Source organism: Rutidosis leptorrhynchoides, chromosome 5 (assembly GCF_046630445.1).
Source record: "Rutidosis leptorrhynchoides isolate AG116_Rl617_1_P2 chromosome 5, CSIRO_AGI_Rlap_v1, whole genome shotgun sequence".
Classification (NCBI taxonomy): Eukaryota; Viridiplantae; Streptophyta; class Magnoliopsida; order Asterales; family Asteraceae; genus Rutidosis; species Rutidosis leptorrhynchoides.
The window spans coordinates 194,248,882-194,271,385 of record NC_092337.1 but is presented as its reverse complement, the minus strand read 5'-3'; the positions used below and the strand labels follow the sequence as shown (position 1 = coordinate 194,271,385).

At 32.4% G+C, this 22,504-nt stretch overlaps 2 long non-coding RNA genes across 10 annotated transcripts; both read right to left on the bottom strand.

The window, feature by feature from the left end:
• Positions 1-366: 366 nt before the first annotated feature.
• LOC139847762 (uncharacterized) lies at positions 367-2,840 on the bottom strand. Of its 9 annotated transcripts, none has more exons than XR_011759671.1 (5): positions 2,761-2,840; positions 2,222-2,319; positions 1,828-2,131; positions 1,367-1,458; positions 367-1,295 (listed from the first exon to the last, which is right to left on the bottom strand). It is a non-coding gene; the product is annotated as an uncharacterized lncRNA (long non-coding RNA). The 9 variants fall into 9 exon arrangements; XR_011759669.1 differs by having other exon boundaries at positions 367-1,458; positions 1,828-1,930; positions 2,025-2,131; XR_011759664.1 differs by having other exon boundaries at positions 367-687; positions 768-2,131.
• A 51-nt stretch (positions 2,841-2,891) lies between these two features.
• Positions 2,892-3,778, bottom strand: LOC139846582 (uncharacterized). The gene is made up of 3 exons (XR_011759101.1): positions 3,709-3,778; positions 3,487-3,568; positions 2,892-3,233 (listed from the first exon to the last, which is right to left on the bottom strand). It is a non-coding gene; the product is annotated as an uncharacterized lncRNA (long non-coding RNA).
• Between the last annotated feature and the right edge of the window lie 18,726 nt (positions 3,779-22,504).

Here is a 22,504-nt window from a genome sequence, read left to right as displayed (position 1 = left end):
CAAGGAGATTGATTACCCGAAATTTTACCCTTTATGGGGGAGTAATGTACTCGTTCATAAGGGATTTCCTCGTTTATAAAAAAAATTGTATAAAAGAACCTTATGTTTTATTTTTATCTATTTATAAAACTAAACAATTAATTTGAAATATTAGAAAGAAAAAAAATCAACGAACAATAAATTAGGGATTGAGGAGTAATAGTAATGTCTTGGAGGGAAATCGAAAATCCCTTCACTTTCAGCGGGAGACTAAATTATTATCAAAGAATGAAAGAGGAGAGGGTAAACAAAACCCTAATTATTATTATTATTTATCCTAATTCACATGACAACTCAACTCAACTCGTCACCACCATTCACCTCACTTGCCTCCAGCCACGTCTTCTGATTATCTATAAAACTAGTTTAATACCCGCAACCTTGCGGGTTTGAACCAGAGGCTACGATTTGAAATGTTATCATATATATAGATATATACATAGACAAGCAATTTCCAACTCCTAACATGACCTAAATTAAATGTGTTAATTGTGCACGATCAATTCTGATGACACATTGGGTTAATGCAAAATAAAATGTATTCAAAACAAGTAACTGGTTTCAAGCTCTCCTAAGAATAACACGTCTTTCTCTCTTGTATTCGACTTCATACCGCTGATGCATCATTATCAACCCTCTCCTATCATGCTGAAACAAAAACACGTATTGGTTAAAACTTTCACAAAAATATACATTCAGAGACCAATGCAGTTTAGATGGAATCTAACTATTGATTCATTAAGGCCCATTCTTGTGAGATCATCGATCCGTCTTCTCTCTGACAAATGGCTTTCTATTCTCATTCTTCTCTTAATTCTAGGTTTCAGCTTGCTGTACACAAGAGAACACTAATACATAAACGTCCCCCTTTTTGGTATAACAAAAAGGAAAAAGCATGCTAAGGCAAAACACAACTTTCATTTCGTTTTCCATCATAAGAGTCGGATTAACAAATTATTAAGTCACTGAAATAACCGTTAACTAACTTATCTTGGCTGTACATCCTGAAATCTTTCACAGTAGAGATTAAGTCAAATCTTGAAAGAATAATGGTATGTAATTCAATGTTATCTTGTGCAGTTTACAATCCAAATATGCTGTCAGATGCCTTGAAAATAGCAAGTGGTTCATGATGCGAATGAAGCTGTATGTACCTTAAGATCATCATATCGTGCTGATGGGGGGTTTGCGGCTGCAAGCACGGAAGTTTAGCGATTGATATTTTTTGTTGTTCCATGGCTTCATGTATAACAACCCTAATTCACATAATTGTAAATATGTTAAAATTTTTATTAGAACATAAGAAAAAAATATAGTTTAACCTAACTTGTCCTCTGGTCTCGTTTTGTCGAATTCATCTATACAAACAACACCCCCATTGGCTAATACCATGGCTCCTCCTCACAAATAAAACTCATGCTGAACCACCACATAAAATCTCAAATTAGTATTGGAGCTTATGTTTTCATATACGTTTCCTTCTACTAAAAACTTTATAAATTGATCAATCTGGAAAGATAGTAATGCTAACCACTAAGTAACGACATACAAGATCCAAGCAACAAAATCCATATTTTTGCATTCATTTGATAACGTGAATTGATACCAAAGTTTTTCATTAAATCAGTCTACCCAATATGTAGTGACTGAGAAAGGCTGCACTAACAAAAATCTTTCGCAAAATTGCAGCTAGTGATTACGAGAAGCTATTTCTCCAGCCAAAGGTAATTATAAAGACATTTTCTTGGTCACAAAACTAAAATTTTTGTATTAAGCTAAACAAAATACCTCTTCTGTTGTAAAATTTGCAGGGCTACGAGTAGCTTTGTTTGTTTCTCGTAATCCTACAACTCTTATATACGGATGCCTAACTGCAACCGCTCCTTTGTGACTGGTCAAAACAGAAGCAAAATTCAGATCAAGCATGTACCAAGTATAATAGTTTGAACATTATGATGTAGACGACTTGGCAGCATGAAATATACTGTAAGTTCCCATTATAGTCAGTCTTGTTCCAGGTACAATAGCTTGTACGAGATGTCGATCAATGGATAAAAGCATGTTCCTTTGGTAGCTCCCCAGTTGGGACATCCTACATTTGAAGAAAAAAGGCCCAAAAGGTTAGCATACTTTGAGAAAAAAAAGTCAAGCTTATAGAATACCACATTTAATCTAGTCTTACCTCGAGGTTTTCCTGAAGTTTCAAGGTCTGCTGATCAACATACATGCTTCTATCTGGGACCACAATCCACCAATCAATGGGGAAAGGGTTTCACCAGTCTGCAAAAAAAAAAAAAAAAAAAAAAAAAAAAAAAATTAAAAATAAAAATAAAATATACATGTTTACATTCCATACGAATAGAAAAGTTATAACTTGAGAGGTATAAGAAAGGCCCTTCTTTTAATATTGTATAAATGGACACATGACTGAATTTGTAAGATTAATAATTGTAAAAACAGAATTCATGAATAACCAGTATTCATAATACATAATCGTATACACAGATTACTAATTGGTATAGTATATGTCTCATTAATATTCAGTGGTATATATAAAAAGTTCAAATCCTTCCATATGTCATGAATTGATATTAAAGAATAATGTATATCATACAAATTAGAAAAGCAGTTGACCTAATTGCTTGTAATATATGCAGTAATAACATACAGTGGACAACGGTAGCTGTTAAATTGAAACGTTTTATAACAAAAAAAATTAACCTGCTTGATCCGCTGAAGCCTCCACCATCCGGATGTGCAGCTTCAATGGCTTTAGTTACGGGTGACATTTAATGTTCCTGCATACATTAAAGTGCACAAAATGCTACCCCAATCGTACAAATCACACTCTAAATATCCAATTTTGCAACAAATATACACAGAACATACATCTATATCTATCATCTGTTATCTATAAACATAAAATGAAATAAAAATTGATAAATAATTGACCTGCTTGTTCATTTCAACACCGATTGCACGTTTAGTAACGTTCCAGACCTGACCAGTACGTCCATGGTAGAACTTATGAGGCATGCCTTTATGAATAGCTCCATTCACCTTAACATCAATATAATCACCAACGTGATACGTTCTAAGGTATGTTGATAGATGAATCGTACCTTTCTTCCTGAATCCTCTCGCGAACAGAACTCTGGTCCTTGATCTCTATCCATGTCCGGCCGGCATTTTTCCTACGAATGAATTGAGTGTGTATTTTGTGTAAACAATTTTGAAACCCTAGGTATGATGTGATATAAAGGAGGATGTAATTTTGAAACCCTACCATGAAGATTCATTTGATCTTCCTACAACAATCGACTAATAATGAAATTATGTAAAAGCAGTACTCATATCTTACAGACGGAAAAGTAAGACGAAAGTAAGAAGTACATGGACAAAATTGATTAACCATATCAAATTCATAACATTTTTACATGAACTTACTTCGTTCTTTGAAGGTTAGATGCAGATTCGAATCAATAGGGTTTCTTTGATTATAAAGCGCACGGAACAGACCGAATCAATCCTGATTTGATATGCAATTATTTAAAATACAAATCCTATTATCAAAACAATCGATGAAGAAAATATAAATTGCTTGAATCGATTGGCAATTTCGAATATCAATCGATTCGAACGGATATACTCCAGTAAGTTTGTTTTTACCTCTCCTTGTTGACGAATGTTGCCAATGAACCCTAGGCTAAAACTAATTTTGATACAACAGTTTACCAACCGTCCTGTCAGTTACGGTGAATAGACAAATAAAACTAAGGAATCGGCAGTTAAATAATTTGATAAATGGGTATTTTTGGAAACACACATAATCCTGACATCAGAGAAGGTATTCTGACATCAGATAAATAACATCCATTGGATTTCCCTAAAAAAAAACATCTAATGGTGGTGATTGGCTCTTGTAATTTGTTTTTTAAAAATCTTAGGTAAATAGTACTTTACTTTAATATATAGTGGAGAAGTGTAGAAGTGTAAATTGATTTTCAGGCCGGCATTTAAAACCTACTGAAATTTAATTAAATTATTTTTATGGAGTCTTTTTTTCTTTTCATTTTATTTATTTAAACTTTTTTTATTTTATTTTAGCCGGAGGTTCCCACGAAAGCAATCTCTCTGCCCTGGAGTAGAGAGCGGATTACTTTCTCTTCCTATGGTCCTCGACTCATGGTTAAAGAAACGACTTCTCTCTTACTCTACGGTAGAGGAAGGATTGTCTACATCTCACCTCCCCATATGTTGCATGTGCGGGGTTGGGTATTGTTGTTGTTGTTGTCGTAGAAGTGTAGATGTAGATATCTAGCAACAATGCTTCATCTTCTGATTTTGTATTCCAGATACCACGACTCACCTCGGTCACCTCATTCGAAATCCGGCCACTTCGTCATCTGAATCTGTAATCCGGCCAAAGCTTCTCATTTATTATGGTAATCTTGTTGTTCTTTATTCTAAAAATTAGTGTTATGGGTTATGAAGGGATGATTACTTGAAAAGTTTATTACTTGTATCATATTACTTAAAAATAAAAATTGGTGTTAGGGTTTATGGTAATTTTGTTTTCTTCGTTTAAGAGTTTATGAATAAATGAATAATGTATAAACATGGACTGATTACTTGAAAAGCTGTTAGTTCCAACAGAAAGGAAAGGTGGGGTTTAGGTTTGTGTTTAATTTATAACTTGTTTATCACACAAGAAATTCTTTTTTATCAAACAGCTTCCTTATATTTTGTGTTTAATAATACTTTAACAAAAGAATTGCTAATTTTGTGTATGCGTGGTTATTGTTATCTTATGTGTGATTCGTGTGTTAAATGAAATAAGTGAATATGGCCGAGACTTGATAAAGTTTATGATGATTATATTCGATTTGATTATGAATTGTAAAGTTGTTAATAAATTCATTCGGAGTTCAGGATAGAAGTATCTGCATCTTTAAAAGATGATGTCAAACATCGATTTGTATTCAGGCATTGTAAAGTGATGTATGCAGCTCTAGCTATGTGCCTTGCTGGAATTTTGATTGGTGAGTTTTGTCTTCTATTTTAATTTTGGTACGTCTTAACTATGTCTGTTTATGGTTTTATAGTGCTCATCGTTTGTGTGATTTGTCTTATTTAAGGTTCATCACCAGGGGACTAATGATGATGGGCGTCATGTGGTTGATTGAAGAGTGAACGTTGGTTTACAATAATAAATTAAAATAGCACAATTAAGAGAATCTTCAACTAAAGAACAGACACATCAGAGGAAGAGCATTTTTATGAAAATAATTGTTGATGCAAGAGCTCATGCTGGGTCAAAGACTACAAAGGCACATACAACTGATGAGTCATAAATACATTATTCAACCACAAACCCGAGTACCATTAGTTCACAAAGAAGGCGACTATGCCTTTAAGGTAATTATAATGGCTATACATTGTGTCACATATGATCAAATGATAGTCATCAAAAAACCACTAGGATCTGCCAGTATAAAAAGAGACCAAATATATTATCCATATAGTGTTATGACATCAATAGGAACGGGTCAAACATCACTATTTCATTTTACTTATCTCTTTCAGCTTCCTTCTTACTCATCTTCTATGATGTAGAAGGCATGGATGCTTAAGCAGCATACGTTTTGAACCTGTTTTCAACCGAACCTCCAAACGGCAAGTTTCATTTTTTGTTCACATCATTCTGTCCATGTATCTGTTCACATCGTTTCTAATGTCGTGATCTTTGACTTTACAGTCAAACTTGGTGTAGGAGGCTTTAGTATGGGTGCTGCAACTGCAATATATTGTGCAAGTTGCTTTGCTCGTGGTAAATTTGGGAATGGATCTGTTTACTCAACCCGTTTGGTAAATTTGAAAGTTGTGCTTTGAAAGTTATAATATGAAAGTTACTTTCAAAGCTACAACTCTTTGAAAGTTATAAGTTTGCTTTCTAAAAAGTTTGTATAATGGAGTGGTTATGGTTTATTAATAAAGTCATTAACGAACTACAAGATATATACCAATACCTACCTGAATATTGGTCGTTCTCTTCACAAAATACCCTAAAACGACATTTGATCCATCTATTTCACCAATCTCTTCACAAAATAGTGAAATACCCTAAAACGACATCTGATCCATCTATTTAAAAACGAAAAAAAAAAACCCACCTACTGTTCGTCTCTTCTTCCCCTCTCATTTTCTCTTTGCGATCGTTTTCTATATCTAGGGTTTTCAATTCTGTTGCACGCATTGCGATTTAACACCAGGGATTTTCGATTTTGTTGGAGAACCATCATTTGATCTGATGGTGTTTTGAACGAATCTTGCAACCAAACTCAGAAAACATAATTTCAAATTTCATATGTGAGCCCACTGAAAATGGGACCAAATAATCGCAAATCCAAAAATCTCTGAATTCGGGTTGCAAACGGAATTTCGAAAGCATACCAGAAGAACCAACAAAACTACTACGAATTCAAATCTTTTAACCAACAGAAATCATAAACGATGACAGGTAACACCACCACTGTCTAGATATTGTGTATAAGAAAAATAACTAGAGAATATCAGCTATGTTTGTATATATACAGTAATAATTAAGAATTTAAATTTTTAGGCCAGCTTGACAAGCTGTTATTTTCTTTTTTAATCTAAAATTCCTTTGTGAATTTCTCCTTTTAATGTTCACGAATTTTTCTTCTTTTATGTAGCTTTCGCTTTGTCTCCAAATTTTGTCCAGATTCTAAGGTATTTGTATCCACTCTTTATTAATGTTGCTTTTTTTTTATGATTTCCATTACATAGTTGATTTTTGCATGTTGTTAAATTTATGATATTTTCATTTGGGTTAAGGCTACTCAAGGTCCATATACTTTTCATTTTGTCCCGATGTAGTCCATATACCCAAAAAAAATACTATTATAGTCCATAAACTTTAAAAGAATGTATCGATATAGTCCATTGACCTGATAAATAAGGTTGATCGATTTTAAACCGTTGATCTTCAAAAAAGTATAAATTTTTTTTGTCCCGATGTAGTCCATATACCCAAAAAAAAGTACTAATGTAGTTCACATGCTTTCAAAAAGTGTATCGATGTAGGCCGTAAACTTTCAAAAGTGTATCGATGTAAACGAAAAGTGACTTGTTTAACCGGTAACAGGTTACCTTATGGACTACATCGATACACTTTTTAAAAGTTTATGGACTATAATAGTATTTTTTTGGGTATATGGACTACATCGGGACAAAATGAAAAGTATATGGACCTTGAGTAGCCTTAACCCTATTCATTTTGATGCTTTATTCCATACTAATCATAGTTTTGTCATGGTCTATGCATTTGTGGTTTTTGTTTTTGGGTATTTTTTTTTGTCCAGGTTAGCATTCAGTTATTATTTTGTTTGAAAAAATACCAATAATAAAAGGTGAAAAAGTTTTGGTTAGATTGTTGTTCATTTGGAGTTGGTGTTAGTAGTGGTGGTCTTTGTACCATTTGCTACACATATATACAGATGACAATGAGAAACGCACTGAGAAATCATGGTCATCTCAGATTCCTTCATTTAATAGTACAAAAGTTCTCCGAGTGCTAATACTTTTGAGATGGCTGAGATTTTCACCTACAATGCCTACCCTCAGATCACACTTCCATGTATACAAATGGTAAGATATGATTAATTGTTCTCTAATTTATTTCAAGTTGTTGGATATAGTCTTTTACTATTAGTAACTAACTAGGAAATGACCCGTGGAATCACGGGTTTGTTTAAACGAAAAAATATAATGACACGTTTTAAGTATTAAGTGAATGTAAATGCTAAAGTCATTTATTTTAATGACCTTGGAACCATGGATTCAACTAAGAAACTTGTCGGCGTTTTTACAAATATATAGAGACATGTATTTTCACATACGTATGTAACGTTGTTAATCTCGTAAATAGAATTCATATTTGAATATTGATAATATGATAAGTATAGTTATAATTATATAATAAAAATAAATAATAATAATAAAGTTTGCTCAATGTTGAGTATTTTTATTTATAATAATAATTATTAATAAATAATAAATGTTTTTTGAATTTTTTTTTAGAAAATTAAAATACAATTAAATTTGTAGATGTGTTCATTGGGTGTTCTGTAGAAGATTGTAGAATTTGATTTAAAGTTTGTAAATATGGTCATGTAGGTGTTTTATCATAAGGTTATGCATAATGTTTCAAATATTGTACATATGGTCATGAGATGTTTTATCATAAGATTGTATAGAGTGTTTTATTTTTTTCCATAATAATCGTTAAATTTGTTTTATTTTGCATGTTTTTTATGGCATTATGTTGTTTTTTAATATTTAATTAATTAAGAAGATTTAATAGAATTAATATATAAAATATTAATGACATCATCATTTATGAAATTGAAATAAAATTAGTTAAATGATGACATCATTATTTTAGAAGTTTATTAGACTATATAGATTGCATTAAATTACTGATGGTATATGCTTTTGTTATTGCAGTATATAATCCCTCAGTTTCTCCAATTGTTGATAATTCGGTAAGTCGGACATCTGATGTTCAACAAAATTTATTAATGTTTGGTTACATATTATGTAATGTAGTTTCTAATTTCTCACATTAATTTCTTTACACGTATGCAAATTTCTTTACTATATGGCTGCCAATTTCCACATTTTATGCCTATGTAATATGCCTTCATGTCTGATGCTTATTTTGTTATTATTAATTTAGTGTTTAAATGCGTGTTGTTATTTCTAAAACAGTTAATCATCTATGCAATGGTCATCCGTTTTTTGTTGAAGAATGATGAATTTGTTTTGAGTTGTCTTTTTTTTTTTTTTTGAAAAGCAAGATAATTTTATTGATAAGGAAATGATACAACGAGGATTACAACATGAGTAACACTAATTTGAGCGAAACTCGAGGACCTATACTAGATATAAAGTAAGAGACTAACAAGATGTAGAATACCCTGATTTCGGAGCAGTATTATCAAACTTAACATCAATCACCATTTCCCTCATCATCTACTAATACATAAAAAGGATTGTTTGTTTCAATTCTATCTTTGGAATATGTCTTATTATTACCTTCACCATCAATGCCCTTGCCTTTATCTCTTTTCCTTAAAACATTATGATTTCGATTTTTCTGGGACTCCACATTCCAATTTGTTTCCTCCACAGCAATATTGTCTTTAATACCATAATTATTCTTAACTGCATTTTGCTTGATACCTTTTGCTTCTGTTGACTGCCATTGACTTTTATTATTATTATCAAAATTCAACTTATGAAATACCCTTCCTTTCTTACCAACAACTTTAGAGCCGTCCTCAACACACTGGTTATTTAAATCAACTGTTTCACCATCATTGTTGATTTTCGAAGCGTCTTTTAACACTTGTGCAGATACTTCATCTTCTGTTTTAGGCCTGATTTTGCAAGTAGTAAAAGAGTGGCCAAACACTTTGCAATGAGTGCATAAAGGCGGTTTTCATTATAAGTCACCTCAAGTTTACCCACTTTGGCTGGAAAAGAACCAATCACATGATAGAAAAATTCGACAAAGCTAGGAAGGTCATCAGCTGCATTGACTTCAGTCAAAACTCTAGCAAAACCTAGTCTTCCACTTTTACTTAAACATCTCTCTGAAGTAACTTTGTCCATCAACATAGGCCTACCAATACCACTAACAAGTTTACCTATACTTCTGCCACTCTATAGTTCAATGGGTATATTGTGAATGCAAATCCAAATTGGAACTTTTTCAGGTTCAATTTTTTCAAGCCAAACCCCAGGTTCCCACTGATTCACGAAAAAGGAACATTATTAACTAACCATGGACCACTCTCAAGAACCTCCTTCATACCCTTTTCATTATTAAATTTGCATAAATAAAATTATGCAGCTGTTTTGACGATTTCTTTAAGGTCATACCTCCGCCACATTCTCCTTAGATGGGCATTAACAACCCTATAATCCATAGAAGTTCCAATAAAATACCCATATAATTGAAGAGAAAATGCACTACCGCCCTTCTTAACCTCCTTAGCGGAGAAAACTACTCTCTTTTGACCATTAGACATTAAAACAGGAGGAATGAACTCCATTTTTAATTCTTCTTCATCTTTGTTTTGTTTTAAGAAGTCAGCAAAAGTGATGTTTGGATTTACCCATGCTCTTGGGGATTTAGTATTTGTATTGCCTTGCCCATCACTAGTCTCAACCCCTTCCATTGTTGTAGATTTAATCCCAGAAACAACATTATCTTTATCACCACTATTATTATCCTGCGTATTCATTAAAGTTACATTGCCACCCAATGTAAATTGGGAGAAATCATCAGGAACAACAATTGACTCTCTAATACCATCATTCTTAAATAACTTAACAGCATTCTCAGCAGCAGCCACTAGGTTTACATCAACCTCATTACAACTACCATCTTTTGAACTCTTAAAGAATACAACAGGACTAGCAGAAACAGTCGATTTAGCAACAGCAATTGTTTCACCAATAGATTTAGCAATAATATCGTCGTTACTAGCTACAATATCATCAATAGAATGATCAGTTACAACAGAATTCTTACCATATCCACCTTTCTTCCTGTTACCCTTGCGTTTTTTAATTACTTCAGGGAGTATTTTTTCATTAGCAGGAATAGAAGAATCACCAGCATAAGGAACAAATTGAGCACTCTTCTTTTCTTTAGACGGACCATCCCCAACATCAATCAACTGGTTCACTTTACCCTTCCTCTTTCTAGAACTATAGGTTTTCAGAATCATCCCCTCTGAATCACGATTATCCTTCCCAGGTTGATCATTTGGCACATCTCCCTCGTTCTTATTTGGCTGATCAACTTCATCTCCCATCAGATTGGAACGTACGACACCATCAATAATCTGAGATGAACGATCCCCATCAGAATTAGATGAAGACACTTCTCCACTTTTAGAAGCCGCATCCGCTGTTCCACGACTAACCGATCGGTTTCGCAAAACCCTAGTAGCAGTCGCCGTTAAATCTTGGTACTTTTTCTTCTTCTTGGACACCATGATACACAGCAGATAGCAATAGCAGAGATAGCAGGATCGAACTATAACTCAAATTTGAAAGCAACAAATCAGACCAATACTCACCAGGGTTTTGGTCGGAGATCCAAGACAGTCGAACTGGAAGAAAACGGCAGCGAACGGCGGTGGAACAGAGGCTCACGCGCCGGCGCGTGGAATACCGGCAGCGGAACAAGGTGGCACGTGTGGTGGCAGTGGTGGTCGGAACTGAATGAAAATTTCAGGTTTTGCAATTCTAGTATGTCTGAATCGATTGGCGGGGGTGGTGAGATGCAAAAATCAAAAGAAAAAACTAAATATTCGACGGTGAACAGTGGTCGGATCGCCCTTTTAGGAGAGAGAAAATACCCACTAGTCTTTTTAGAATTTAAAAACTTATCTTTGAGTTGTCTTTTAAATTCCTATTATTCGTGTTGCTTATAGCGAGGTTATATGCCACCATACTTGTATTCAGTAAACATCTCCATAACTGATATATACCACCATACATGCTTAGCAGACACCCAAAACTTATACTCCATTTGCAAAATCTTTATCACCATAACGACAAATTGTTAAGCGAAATGTTATTGATTATGTTTACTGTTTAGGGAAACAAACTGAATATGTACAGAATCAGTATATTTAGTTATAAACTCAAGACATAGACTACATCGGCTGTGTTCAAAACACCGAAGGCGTTAAACAAAGCGATACTCCAAAAACTATGTAACAAACAAAAACCAACATACGAAAAGCAGCCGCAGCATCACGCGGCCCGTTCTGAATCTAGTAATAACTCAATTATAGAATGTTTGAGTTCAACGTTAACTAATGTATCGTGTAAATTACGGAGTGTTTGATTCATTTAGGAAATATGTATTCTAATCTTTATACACAGATTTAAACAGTTTTATCTCTTAACATGTTGCTAATGGATAATACCAATATTAGATAACCGGATTTTTCTGAAACCTCTATAACAAATTTGTTTAAAAGCAAAATGTGAATTGTCACAATCTTAACATGAAATGTCAATGTAAGGTATAGATGCACAAAAACCGGATTCAGACCGGTTATCGGGGTGGTTTTTCCGAATTTTTCCAAATCCGGATCCGGTTCCGGATCCGGTTATCGGGGTGGTTTATTCGGATTTTTTTTTTCGGAATCGGATTTTTTCGGATCTCGACAGGATTTTTTTCGGACTAAGATCTTTGTCGGATTTTGATTTTTACCGGTTATATTTTTACCGTTTCGATTTTTATAACTTTTGAGCAACAATAATATAATCAACATAATTTATAACGCTTAACACTATAAATAATATAAATAACAACATTTTTATTTAAATGATTAACCACTATAAATAATATAAATAACAATAACAATACATTTATTTGAACGATACAAGTTACAACTATAAGTATACAAAATTTAATACATTATTCAAGCTTCGGCATGGCCATCACCCGATAATGTATTACGAGCAAAGTATATCGAGCTTCGGCATTGCCATCACCCATTATGCATTACTCGTCTTGCCTTCACCATTCGTAATATTGTTCACTTGCTTCAAATTCGGGGTCATCAACAGTCGCAAATGTTCGTTGGTAATTTGCAATATATTCGTCCATGTTAACGGGATCATATTCACCTTCCTCCACTTCGGTCTCGGTATTTCCTTCGGTTGATGAAGGTGATAATCCCGCTTCCATTTCTTCCATCTCTATAAAATCTTCAACGTCATTATCTAACGGACATTCTAATGACGTTTGATCTTGTATCCTATCTACCTCGTCTAAATAATCCTTCAAACATACGCATACTTCCACGGCTTGTGTAGTGACCCGAACTTTTTCATGTTTATATATATTAAATGAAATTGATTTTTACATGATTAAATGTTTCCAACATGTTAAGCAATCAAACTTGTTAAGACTTGATTATTTGAAATGAGTTTCATGTAGACAATTGACCACCCAAGTTGACCGGCGATTCACGAACGTTAAAACTTGTAAAAACGACATGACGATATATATATGGATATACATATAGTTAACATGAGATTATGATAAGTGAGTATCTCCATAAGTATATTAACAATGAGTTATATACATAAAAACACGACTACTAACTTAAGGATTTCGAAACGAGACATATATGTAACGATTATCGTTGTAACGAAATTTAAATGTATATATATCATATTAAGATATATTAATATATCATAATATCATGATAATATAATAATTTAACATCTCATTAGATATAATAAACAATGGGTTAACAACATTAAATGAGATTGTTAACTTAAAGGTTTCAAAACAACACTTACATGTAACGACTAACGATGACTTAACGACTCAGTTAAAATGTATATACATATAGTGTATTTAGATGTATTAATATACTTTTGGAAGACTTCAAGACATATATCAAAACACTAATACTTAATGAAAATGGGTACAGTTACATTCCCATTCTTTTTTCATCAAGAAATCTAGTCGTATTCATACCCGTATTATACACAGCTTCTAGACGTACTTACTGTGGGTATATACCAATAGGAACTAGCATGGGATTCCACTCTTGATTATGTAACAACCCTCACTTTTCGACTTCTAAATTTACTGAATTAACCCTAGGGTTATATGTCTGACTATATGTATTAAGGGTTGTTATATACAATTAAATATTGACCGAATAGTAATTTTTAGTCAACAATGTACGCTTAAATAAATAATATATTATTAATTTATTTAATTTGACATAATTTAACTAAGTATATAAACTTTGTATCACTTTTATTATTTAGTTAATGTATTATATATTTAACTATATAATAAATCTAATTATATATAAATGTAATAATATTTACAAACTTACTAAAACTATAGTTTAATAATTAAAATCATAATTATTATTAAAAATACAAAACACCGAATTATTTATTATTTTTATGCAAAATTTGTATTTATTAATTAAATAAATAAAAAAAATAAAAATAAAATATTATTAACAAATATTCTTGGAAAAGCATTAAATCAATTTGTTTATTTATATAAAAAAAAATCCTTAAAATAAATGAAAAAAATAAATAAATAAATAAATTACTTTTTAATTAAAAATTGTAATGAAAAAACTACTTTTATTATTTTATTTTGTGCATTATCCCATGACCTAACATTTAATACTTTTTAATTTTAAAATCCCATTAAGAATTAAAATATTTCTTTTTCTTTTAATTATTTTATTCTTTTTACCTAATTTTTTCAAGTATAAATACCTCTCATTTCTCATTCAAACTCACACCAAAATTTCTCTCATTCTCTCTTTGAAGAATTACTACTAGTAAGTATTCTTTTCTTACTTTTTATTTTTTTACTTTTTACTTTTTACTTTTTACTTTTTACTTCGGTTATTATTTTTACCGAAATATGTAAATAATGTTATAAATTATATGCAATTAAAAATAAAATAAATAACATGTATACACTATTACTATTACTAGCACCTATAACCTACTACTTATATTGTAACATAAAAACATTTTGAGATATGTATTAGAGATGTATAGATCTTCGAACTTTCTTGACGAATGGTTTCTATGAGATTCTAGGCAGAGGGTTTGGATTTCCGATTTAAAGGGTCCTATGGCTCAAGCCCCTAGATCTAAATTATCCATTCGAAGGGAAAGGGGTGATTGGAAGCTTATCTAATACGGCAAGTATCCTAAAATGGAAAACACTGATAAAAGTAGAAACTCTCTAGTCATAGAAACTTAGTAAAATAAGAAACTTTCTAAAAATGAAAACTTTATTAAAATAGTAACTTACTAGAATAGAAACTTAGTAAAACAAACTATACTTAAACACATACTTAATCTTAAACATGGGCAAAACACTTAACTACTCTTAAATGTCAATAGGTTGACTTTCTTGCTCGCTCGTTCAACTCTTTATTCCGAGGAATAACTCTCTCTCTACTTACTAAGGTGAATTCATAGCCCCTCTTTATTGCTAGCAAACTTACTTACTTTACTTGGGGTGAGGCACATGCTGTTTTTTTTACTTTTTACAATTTAGACACAAGTACCAAACTGTTAAGCTATGCTATACCCGGCTATATCCGACTAAGTCCCTACAGTGATATTTTTAATTGCTGCTGCATGCTTAATTATTGGGTGTAGGCCTATCGAGAGTAACGTCCCCGATACATTTGACCAAGTCATTGTATTACTTAATAATGAAATTAAACCGACAAGGACAGACACAACTTGTCATGGGGCAAACTTGAACGTTTAGTCTAAATATTACGCATTGGCATAACTTTTTGATCATGCGGGAGATCAACTTTACAAACTAAATCATGTGGTCTAAAACAACGACAAACTTTTTGTTAAACCTATGAACTTCACTCATCCTTTTTGGTTGACACTTTAGCATGTTTTTGAAATGTCCCGTTCTTATTGATTAAAAACGTTCCATATTAATTGATTTCGTTGCGAGGTTTTGACCTCTATATGAGACGTTTTTCAAAGACTGCATTCATTTTTAAAACAAACCATAACCTTTATTTCATAAATAAAGGTTTAAAAAGCTTTACGTAGATTATCAAATAATGATAATCTAAAATATCCTGTTTACACACGACCATTACATAATGGTTTACAATACAAATATGTTACATCGAAATCAGTTTCTTGAATGCAGTTTTTACACAATATCATACAAACATGGACTCCAAATCTTGTTCTTATTTTAGTATGCAACAGCGGAAGCTCTTAGTATTCACCTGAGAATAAACATGCTTTAAACATCAACAAAAATGTTGGTGAGTTATAGGTTTAACCTATATATATCAAATCGTAACATTAGACCACAAGATTTCATATTTCAATACACATCCCATACATAGAGATAAAAATCATTCATATGGTGAACACCTGGTAACCGACATTAACAAGATGCATATATAAGAATATCCCCATCATTCCGGGACACCCTTCGGATATGATATAAATTTCAAAGTACTAAAGCATCCGGTACTTTGGATGGGGTTTGTTAGGCCCAATAGATCTATCTTTAGGATTCGCGTCAATTAGGGTGTCTGTTCCCTAATTCTTAGATTACCAGACTTAATAAAAAGGGGCATATTCGATTTCGATAATTCAACCATAGAATGTAGTTTCACGTACTTGTGTCTATTTTGTAAATCATTTATAAAAACTGCATGTATTCTCATCCCAAAAATATTAGATTTTAAAAGTGGGACTATAACTCACTTTCACAGATTTTTACTTCGTCGGGAAGTAAGACTTGGCCACTGGTTGATTCACGAACCTATAACAATATATACATATATATCAAAGTATGTTCAAAATATATTTACAACACTTTTAATATATTTTGATGTTTTAAGTTTATTAAGTCAGCTGTCCTCGTTAGTAACCTACAACTAGTTGTCCACAGTTAGATGTATAGAAATAAATCGATAAATATTATCTTGAATCAATCCACGATCCAGTGTATACGTATCTCAGTATTGATCACAACTCAAACTATATATATTTTGGAATCAACCTCAACCCTGTATAGCTAACTCCAACATTCACATATAGAGTGTCTATGGTTGTTCCGAAATATATATAGATGTGTCGACATGATAGGTCGAAACATTGTATACGTGTCTATGGTATCTCAAGATTACATAATATACAATACAAGTTGATTAAGTTATGGTTGGAATAGATTTGTTACCAATTTCACGTAGCTAAAATGAGAAAAATTATCCAATCTTGTTTTACCCATAACTTCTTCATTTTAAATCCGTTTTGAGTGAATCAAATTGCTATGGTTTCATATTGAACTCTATTTTATGAATCTAAACAGAAAAAGTATAGGTTTATAGTCGAAAAATAAGTTACAAGTCGTTTTTGTAAAGGTAGTCATTTCAGTCGAAAGAACGACGTCTAGATGACCAATTTAGAAAACATACTTCCACTTTGAGTTTAACCTCAATTTTTGGATATAGTTGCATGTTCATAATAAAAATCATTTTCCCAGAATAACCACTTTTAAATCAAAGTTTATCATAGTTTTTAATTAACTAACCCAAAATAGCCCGCGGTGTTACTACGACGGCGTAAATCCGGTTTTACGGTGTTTTTCGTGTTTTCAGGTTTTAAATCATTAAGTTAGCATATCATATAGATATAGAACATGTGTTTAGTTAATTTTAAATGTCAAGTTAGAGGATTAACTTTTATTTGCGAACAAGTTTAGAATTAACTAAACTATGTTCTAGTGATTACAAGTTTAAACCTTCGAATAAGATAGCTTTATATGTATGAATCGAATGATGTTATGAACATCATGAAATGTCCCGTTCTTATTGATTAAAAACGTTCCATATTAATTGATTTCGTTGCGAGGTTTTGACCTCTATATGAGACATTTTTCAAAGACTGCATTCATTTTAAAACAAACCATAACCTTTATTTTATCAATAAAGGTTTAAAAAGTTTTACGTAGATTATCAAATAATGATAATCTAAAATATCCTGTTTACACACGACCATTACATAATGATTTACAATACGAATATGTTACAACAAAATAAGTTTCTTGAATGTAGTTTTTACACAATATCATACAAGCATGGACTCCAAATCTCGTCCTTATTTAAGTATGCGACAGCGGAAGCTCTTAATAATCACCTGAGAATAAACATGCTTAAAACGTCAACAAAAATGTTGGTGAGTTATAGGTTTAACCTATATATATCAAATCATAATAATAGACCACAAGATTTCATATTTCAATACACATCCCATACATAGAGATAAAAATCATTCATATGGTGAACACCTGGTAACCGACATTAACAAGATGCATATATAAGAATATCCCCATCATTCCGGGACACCCTTCGGATATGATATAAATTTCGAAGTACTAAAGCATCCGGTACTTTGGATGGGGCTTGTTGGGCCCGATAGATCTATCTTTAGGATTCGCGTCAATTAGGGTGTCTGTTCCCTAATTCTTAGATTACCAGACTTAATAAAAAGGGGCATATTCGATTTCGATAATTCAACCATAGAATGTGGTTTCACGTACTTGTGTCTATTTTGTAAATTATTTATAAAACTTGCATGTATTCTCATCCCAAAAATATTAGATTTTAAAAGTGGGACTATAACTCACTTTCACAGATTTTTACTTCGTCGAGAAGTAAGACTTGGCCACTGTTGATTCACGAACCTATAACAATATATACATATATATCAAAGTATGTTCAAAATATATTTACAACACTTTTAATATATTTTGATGTTTTAAGTTTATTAAGTCAGCTGTCCTCGTTAGTAACCTACAACTAGTTGTCCACAGTTAGATGTATAGAAATAAATCGATAAATATTATCTTGAATCAATCCACGATCCAGTGTATACGTATCTCAGTATTGATCACAACTCAAACTATATATATTTTGGAATCAACCTCAACCCTGTATAGCTAACTCCAACATTCACATATAGAGTGTCTATGGTTGTTCCGAAATATATATAGATGTGTCGACATGATAGGTCGAAACATTGTATACGTGTCTATGGTATCTCAAGATTACATAATATACAATACAAGTTGATTAAGTTATGGTTGGAATAGATTTGTTACCAATTTTCACGTAGCTAAAATGAGAAAAATTATCCAATCTTGTTTTACCCATAACTTCTTCATTTTAAATCCGTTTTGAGTGAATCAAATTGCTATGGTTTCATATTGAACTCTATTTTATGAATCTAAACAGAAAAAGTATAGGTTTATAGTCGGAAAAATAAGTTACAAGTCGTTTTTGTAAAGGTAGTCATTTCAGTCGAAAGAACGACGTCTAGATGACCATTTTAGAAAACATACTTCCACTTTGAGTTTAACCATAATTTTTGGATATAGTTTCATGTTCATAATAAAAATCATTTTCTCAGAATAACAACTTTTAAATCAAAGTTTATCATAGTTTTTAATTAACTAACCCAAAACAGCCCGCGGTGTTACTACGACGGCGTAAATCCGGTTTTACGGTGTTTTTCGTGTTTTCAGGTTTTAAATCATTAAGTTAGCATATCATATAGATATAGAACATGTGTTTAGTTGATTTTAAAAGTCAAGTTAGAAGGATTAACTTTTTATTTGCGAACAAGTTTAGAATTAACTAAACTATGTTCTAGTGATTACAAGTTTAAACCTTCGAATAAGATAGCTTTATATATATGAATCGAATGATGTTATGAACATCATTACTACCTTAAGTTCCTTGGATAAACCTACTGGAAAATAGAAAAATGGATCTAGCTTCAACGAATCCTTGGATGGCTCGAAGTTCTTGAAGCAGAATCATGACACGAAAACAAGTTCAAGTAAGATCATCACTTGAAATAAGATTGTTATAGTTATAGAAATTGAACCAAAGTTTGAATATGATTATTACCTTGTATTAGAATGATAACCTACTGTAAGAAACAAAGATTTCTTGAGGTTGGATGATCACCTTACAAGATTGGAAGTGAGCTAGCAAATTTGAAAGTATTCTTGATTTTATGTAACTAGAACTTGTAGAATATATGAAGAACACTTAGAACTTGAAGATAGAACTTGAGAGAGATCAATTAGATGAAGAAAATTGAAGAATGAAAGTGTTTGTAGGTATTTTTGGTCGTTGGTGTATGGATTAGATATAAAGGATATGTAATTTTATTTTCATGTAAATAAGTCATGAATGATTACTCATATTTTTGTAATTTTATGAGATATTTCATGCTAGTTGCCAAATGATGGTTCCCACATGTGTTAGGTGACTCACATGGGCTGCTAAGAGCTGATCATTGGAGTGTATATACTAATAGTACATACATCTAAAAGCTGTGTATTGTACGAGTACGAATACGGGTGCATACGAGTAGAATTGTTGATGAAACTGAACGAGGATGTAATTGTAAGAATTTTTGTTAAGTAGAAGTATTTTGATAAGTTTATTAAAGTCTTTCAAAAGTGTATAAATACATATTAAAACACTACATGTATATACATTTTAACTGAGTCGTTAAGTCATCGTTAGTCGTTACATGTAAGTGTTGTTTTGAAACCTTTAGGTTAACGATCTTGTTAAATGTTGTTAACCCAATATTTATAATATCAAATGAGATTTTAAATTATTATATTATCATGATATTATCATGTATGAATATCTCTTAATATGATATATATATACATTAAATGTCTTTACAACGATAATCGTTACATATATGTCTCGTTTAAAAATCATTAAGTTAGTAGTCTTGTTTTTACATATGTAGTTCATTGTTAATATACTTAATGATATGTTTACTTATCATAGTATCATGTTAACTATATATATATCCATATATATGTCATCATATAGTTTTTACAAGTTTTAACGTTCGTGAATCACCGGTCAACTTGGGTGGTCAATTGTCTATATGAAACATATTTCAATTAATCAAGTCTTAACAAGTTTGATTGCTTAACATGTTGGAAACATTTAATCATGTAAATATCAATCTCAATTAATATATATAAACATGGAAAAGTTTGGGTCACTACAGTACCTACCCGTTAAATAAATTTCGTCCCGAAATTTTAAGCTGTTGAAGGTGTTGACGAATCTTCTGGAAATAGATGCGGGTGTTTCTTCTTCATCTAATCTTCACGCTCCCAGGTGAACTTGGGTCCTCTACGAGCATTCCATCGAACCTTAACAATTGATATCTTGTTTTGCTTAAGTCTTTTAACCTCACGATCCATTATTTCGACGGGTTCTTCGATGAATTGGAGTGTTTCGTTGATTTGGATTTCATCTAATGGAATAGTGAGATCTTATTTAGCAAAACATTTCTTCAAATTCGAGACGTGGAAAGTGTTATGTACAGCCGCGAGTTGTTGAGGTAACTCAAGTCGGTAAGCTACTGGTCCGACACGATCAATAATCTTGAATGGTCCAATATACCTTGGATTTAATTTCCCTCGTTTACCAAATCGAACAACGCCTTTCCAAGGTGCAACTTTAAGCATGACCATCTCTCCAATTTCAAATTCTATATCTTTTCTTTTAATGTCAGCGTAGCTCTTTTGTCGACTTTGGGCGGTTTTCAACCGTTGTTGAATTTGGATGATCTTCTCGGTAGTTTCTTGTATAATCTCCGGACCCGTAATCTGTCTATCCCCCACTTCACTCCAAAAAATCAGAGACCTGCACTTTCTATCATAAAGTGCTTCAAACGGCGCCATCTCAATGCTTGAATGGTAGCTGCTGTTGTAGGAAAATTCTGCTAACGGTAGATGTCGATCCCAACTGTTTCCGAAATCAATAACACATGCTCGTAGCATGTCTTCAAGCGTTTGTATCGTCCTTTCGCTCTGCCCATCAGTTTGTGGATGATAGGCAGTACTCATGTCTAGACGAGTTCCTAATGCTTGCTGTAATGTCTGCCAGAATCTTGAAATAAATCTGCCATCGCTATCAGAGATAATAGAGATTGGTATTCCATGTCTGGAGACGACTTTCTTCAAATACAGTCGTGCTAACTTCTCCATCTTGTCATCTTCTCTTATTGGCAGGAAGTGTGCTGATTTGGTGAGACGATCAACTATTACCCAAATAGTATCAAAACCACTTGCAGTCCTTGGCAATTTAGTGATGAAATCCATGGTAATGTTTTCCCATTTCCATTCTGGGATTTCGGGTTGTTGAAGTAGACCTGATGGTTTCTGATGCTCAGCTTTGACCTTAGAACACGTCAAACATTCTCCTACGTATTTAGCAACATCGGCTTTCATACCCGGCCACCAAAAATGTTTCTTAAGATCCTTGTACATGTTCCCCGTTCTAGGATGTATTGAGTATCTAGTTTTATGAGCTTCTCTAAGTACCATTTCTCTCATATCTCCAAATTTTGGTACCCAAATTCTTTCAGCCCTATACCGGGTTCCGTCTTCCCGAATATTAAGATGCTTCTCCGATCCTTTGGGTATTTCATCCTTTAAATTTCCCTCTTTTAAAACTCCTTGTTGCGCCTCCTTTATTTGAGTAGTAAGGTTATTGTGAATCATTATATTCAGAGATTTTACTCGAATGGGTTCTCTGTCCTTTCTGCTCAAGGCGTTGGCTACCACATTTGCTTTCCCCGGGTGGTAACGAATCTCAAAGTCGTAATCATTCAACAATTCAATCCACCTACGCTGCCTCATATTCAGTTGTTTCTGATTAAATATGTGCTGAAGACTTTTGTGGTCGGTATATATAATACTTTTGACCCCATATAAGTAGTGCCTCCAAGTCTTTAATGCAAAAAC